The following is a 6,000-nucleotide window of genomic DNA, read 5'->3' on the forward strand; positions in this document are numbered from 1 at the left end:
AGTCAATACTTTTGAGAGTAAAACATGGTTATTATACAGAGACTTCAAAATTGATCAATTACGCAGAGAAAAAGAAAGACACAAAAGGAAGAAACATTGGATATATGATGGTAGTTAGCTTGAAAAGACAGGCTACATAATATCACTCAGACTCTGAAGTGGATGATAATTATATATATATATATATATTATTATTATATATATATAATTTTATTTTCTTTTTTCTGTGCGACCCGGTACCAAATGAGCCACGGACCGGTGGTTGGTGATCGCTGTCCTAAATAATCCAGCAGCACACAAGATCGAACAAAACTCCAGCACCATGGACAGAGAATTACCAAAACATCGTGCTATCAGCGTTTTTCTAAATATAAAACCATGAACAACAAATTCAATAAAAAGTAGATATACTATTTCAAACGTCATCCTGAACTTATTAAGGACATAGAGTTTATGTTCTGAAATACACCAAAAAACTCATTTAATTCTGTTAACTGTAACTTAGCATCAAAACTGCAGATGAAACTCACGATTCAAGGAGCTAAGAACAGTGGCACGTGAGTGCATCGTGCTGCTTTTTAACACAGTACAACAAAGGCTTTCCAAGCAAAAACTTGGAAAGAGAAACCAGTCATACTAATGACAGCATACAAAACCAGACCGCTACAATTACAAATTACAAATCAAAAGAGGAACAAAATAATGCTTACCTTCTCTTTATTAGGAAGTGTTTGTGTTCTGTTATAAGTGTCCCCTCCATTAATACTGATTAATTCCGCATCCGCAGGCGGAAATGGAGCAGGGAAAACCACTACGTCACTCTTCAGTGTGTCGGAGCTAAAACACACGTCATACTGCTGAGTAGATTTGGAGTAAGACCAGCTCCCGTCAGGGTGGGTGGTGATCACTGGGGCGCTGTACCTGCTGAAACTGCCGTCTGTCCGGTAACATTTTACAGCTATCAAACTAATGAGGCTCAGTAAAAAGATCACCGACACAGATACAATGGCGATCAGTAAATACAGATTTAAATCCGAGAAACTTTCCTCCTTTATCGGCACATGTCTTAATTTTGTTTGAATATCACCAACGCTTTCAACAACCACAACATCAACAGACACAGTCGCTGACAGTGAAGGTTCTCCGTTATCAGAAACCAAAATGACCAAGGGGTGTGTTTTCAGATCATTGTCACTCATTCTCCTCTTAGTCCTGATCTCCCCACTGCTGGTTCCGATCCGGAAGAGGTTGTTTCCTTTGGGTTCAGAAATGTGGTAAGAAAGCAGCGCATTATATCCAGAATCCGCATCCACAGCCCTGATTTTGGCCACAAAGTACCCTGCGTCGGCAGAATACGGAACGTTTTCTGTGTTAACAGAACCGTGTTCAGAATATGGCACAAGAATCATGGGTTTGTTGTCATTCTCATCCAGAACAAAAACGTTCAGAGTCACGTTGCTGTTCAGAGGGGGAATACCGGAGTCTGTGGCTTGAACTTTAAATTGAAATGTTTTCATTTCCTCATAGTTAAAAGACTGTAACGTGAAGATCTCTCCATTGTCTGGGTTCATGTTAACCATGTAAGTTACCGGACCAACCTTAGAACTTTCTAGGAGTGAATACGTTATCCTAGAATTATCCCCTATATCAGGGTCAAAAGCTGTTACTTTATGAATAACAGTTCCAATCTGACTGTTCTCCTTCACAAAAACATTAATGACCGAGTCTGGAAAGCTCGGTGGGTTGTCGTTCACATCAGAAACGTGTACAGTAAGCAGCGACTGGCTGGAAAGGGGCGGGGTCCCTTCATCAGTAGCTGTAATAGTGATGTTGTACTGAGACCTGCTTTCTCTGTCTAGCGGTCCATCGACTACTAAAGAATATTTATTTTTGTAAGTGTTCTGTATTTTAAACGGAACAGAATCGTGAATTTGAAGGATAACGGCCCCGTTTTTACCAGCATCTCCATCTTTAACTGTTATCAAGCCCACCATTGTACCGGCCGCTGCATCCTCTTTGACCATATTAACCAAAGAATTAACCGAAATATCAGGAGCGTTATCATTCACGTCAACGATTTCCACCAAAACTTTACACAGCGCTGCTCGTGGTTTATGACCTTTATCTTTTGCTTGAACCCGGATTTCAACTGCGCTTTGTGTCTCAAAATCGACAACACCTCGCACAGTAATTAGTCCAGTTTCCGAATCAATCGAGAATGCCTGAACTTGTTTGTCATTGTTTTGGTTCACAAAAGAATAGCTTATGTCACCGTTCAGGCCCTCGTCTAGATCGGCAGCGTGAACTGTAATAACAGAAGTACCAGGGAGCGCGTTTTCTATGACACGCGCTTTGTAAAGAGCTTTATTAAACACAGGAATATTGTCATTAACGTCCTCCACATTTATTATTATCTGCAGTGTTCCGGATCGCGGAGGTTTTCCTCCGTCTAAAGCGATAAGCGTGAGCTGGATCACAGGCTGTTTCTCTCGGTCTAAAGTTTTCTGTAATATTAATTCAACAGAGCGGCTGTGTTCTCCTTCGCTATGGACATCCAGAGTAAAATGATCATTCGCACTGAGCTTGTAGATCTTTACCGAGTTACTGCCGACATCTGAATCAAACGCACTCGGTAATGGGAATCTCTCCCCTGAAAATGCTGACTCTGAAATATTTAATTCTGTTTTTGACATCGGAAATGTTGGTATATTGTCGTTGATGTCTAGGATGTTAACTTCAAACCGATACATATTCAATGGCGAGTTAACAATGGCCTCTAATTCCAGCGAACATTTCGCGTCCCGCTTGCATAGCTCATCTCTGTCTATTCTCTCTTTCACATACAGCATCCCCGTCTTTAAATTCACACCAAAATACCTCTTATTTGGCCCCGGAACGATTTCGAATCCTCGATTTCCAAAGTCTTGCACATTCAAATGTAAATCCTTTGCTAGGTTTCCAACATCTGTTCCTGGGCTTGCCTCCTCCGAAACAACGTACGCAATCTGACCGTCCACCACATTCCAAACGGAACACAACAATATGCTACGTATCCACCAAAAGGAAGAACTCCCCTCCGGCGCTGCCATATTCCCGAGTGTCAAAAATATATTTGGAGAAACAGATCCGCACAGGTTTGCATAGCGCCAGGATTTAAAACAGTCGTACTGAGCCTGAAAACATAAACTGAGTCCTGCCGCATCTCCCGAACAAAGCACTGAGGGTGGAGGAGGGACGTGTTAGCAAAGGCGGAGTCACGGAAAATGAAGCGTTAACGTTCGGAGTGTAGGTCGCTAGAGACACCGTGTGGAGAACTGTGGACTATATTCTCATGCTATATTATCATTACATAAATGAATAATGATCAGACAGACAGACAGAGGCAGACAGACAGACAGATAGACAGACAGACAAATAGACAGACAGAAAAAACATTAAAGTAATATCAACACTGTTATAAAGGTTGTTCTGGATGATACTGCGTCATGCACATCACACTATACACACTACAACTTCATGCACATCATATGCAACATATACACCATACACGCTACAAAACTACATATCCACCGCGTACATTACCATATACCATACACAGCTTCACACACACTAAACTCTACACACATTACACACTCTAGGGCACACCTTTTCAAACCCTAAAGTATTTCCTTCAGGAAATGCAAGGTTTCCTGGTTGAACTGTGTTTATTTCTAACCCATGCTCAGTTGTGTTTGTATTGCTGTCTGTATCTCTCTAGGGTCCTGTTATGTTTTCTAGTGTTCGTGTTCAGTTCAGTTTCTCCCCTTGTCCGAGTTCCCTTTCAGTGTCATGTTCCATATTCGTAGTGTGTTTACGAGTTATCATATGAACCTGTTCGTAACTCACGTCAATTGTGCACCCATCATTTGATTCGTTCAAAGTTTCTTAGAAGTGTATATGCATACACTGTGCTTTGGATTCCTGCCCTGTCATGTCATGTCCAAATATTCTATGTCCCTATTCGTTTCTAGTTCTGATTAGTTATTGTCCCCTCGTCTGTGTTAGTGTCCTGCTATAACGTATTTAGTTCATTGCCTGTTAACTATGAATGCTGTTTATTTTTAGTTGGTTTGTTGTTGGTTCTCTTGTCATCTGTCGATTAGCATCTGTTGTGCTTATTTTGATTAAACCCCTCTTCTCCTGCCCCTGTGTCTCGCCTACCCTTGTGAAACGTTACAAGCATCTGCAAACTTGTGGAATGCCAACACTGGAAGAGCAATATTCCAATATAGTCACCACATCTCTGAAGACATTCCGTGTTTCTTTGTGTGTCGTACACTATGATGACAGAGGAACAAAGCACATCTGATGAGTGTGAAACGTGGTGAACAAGGAGACTGAGCACCCGACACACAAACCTGGGTAACAATTTAAATGAGTTTCTAGAGGTTTAAAATGCTGGGGTCAAATTGACCCCTATGAAAAATTTCACTTTGACAAAGGCCTTAATCAGCTCTAACCAATTCTAAAGTTTATGGCCCTTTCACCAGACACAACACCCCCTCTTCCCCAATATCGCTCCCAGCATGTTAACTCTCTCCGTCTGAATCCATATACACTTAGATCAGCATGAGTGGTGGGCAAGTGCAAAATAACAGACAGGCAGGGAACGTCCTTCAAGAGACTTTCTGTGAGCAAAAATGTTGCAAATTATAGAGCACAATAGTGATAATAATGTTTTTGGCCCTCTGGCCATGCATGCACGCACACACATGTGTATCTGTATTACTGAAAGATATTAGAATGCAATTGAATTTTGTAATCAAGAAATAGAAGGGACAGCATTGAAAGCAGCATATGTCTATACAAACAAAGGCTCACACTAAGTATGTAAATCATACAATAATAAAGTGTTTTGTACAATTCTTACCTTCTCTTTATTAGGGAGTGTTTGTGTTCTGTTATAAGTGTCCCCTCCATTAATACTGATTAATTCCGCATCCACAGGCGGAAATGGAGCAGGGAAAACCACTACGTCACTCTTCAGTGTGTCAGAGCTAAAACACACGTCATACTGCTGAGTAGATTTGGAGTAAGACCAGCTCCCGTCAGGGTGGGTAGTGATCACTGGGGCGCTGTAACTGTGGTCTGATCGGTAGCATTTTACAGCTATTACACCAATGAGGCTCAGTAAAAAGATCACAGACACAGTCACAATAGCGATCAGCAAATACAGATTTAAATCCGAGACACTCTCCTCCTTGACTGGTGTTCGTTTCTGCTGAGTCTGAATGTCGGTTAAGCTTTCAACAACCACAACATCAACAGACACAGTGGCTGACAGTGAAGGTTCTCCATTATCAGAAACCAAAATGACCAAGGGGTGTGTTTTCAGATCATTGTCACTCATTCTCCTCTTAGTCCTGATCTCCCCGCTGCTGGTTCCGATCCGGAAGAGGCTGTTTCCTTTGGGTTCAGATATGTGATAAGAAAGCAGCGCATTATATCCAGAATCAGCGTCTACAGCTCTGATTTTTGCAACAAAGTAGCCCGTGTCGGCAGAGAAAGGAATGTTCTCGGTGTTAACGGAGCCGTGTTCAGAGTACGGCGCGAGAACCACTGGACTGTTGTCATTTTCATCCAGGACAAAGACATTAACAGTCACGTTACTGCTCAGTGGAGGAACTCCAGAGTCTGTGGCCTGAACTTTAAACTGAAACGTGTTCATCTCCTCATAATTGAAAGACTGTAGACTGTGAATATCTCCACTGTCCGAGTTTATGTTAACCATTGATTTTACTGAACTAGAGCTTTCTAGTAATGAATATGAAATCCTAGCATTTTCATCTACATCAGGATCAAACGCAGATAGTGTACAAATAACTGCCCCAACCTGACTGTTCTCTTTCACATATACATTAGTAATGTTTTCTGGAAAGTGTGGTGCATTATCATTCACATCAGAAACCTGTACAGCAATAACTGTTGTACTGGAGAGTTGTGGGGTCCCTTCATCTGTAG

This window comes from Brachyhypopomus gauderio, chromosome 5 (assembly GCF_052324685.1).
Source record: "Brachyhypopomus gauderio isolate BG-103 chromosome 5, BGAUD_0.2, whole genome shotgun sequence".
Classification (NCBI taxonomy): Eukaryota; Metazoa; Chordata; class Actinopteri; order Gymnotiformes; family Hypopomidae; genus Brachyhypopomus; species Brachyhypopomus gauderio.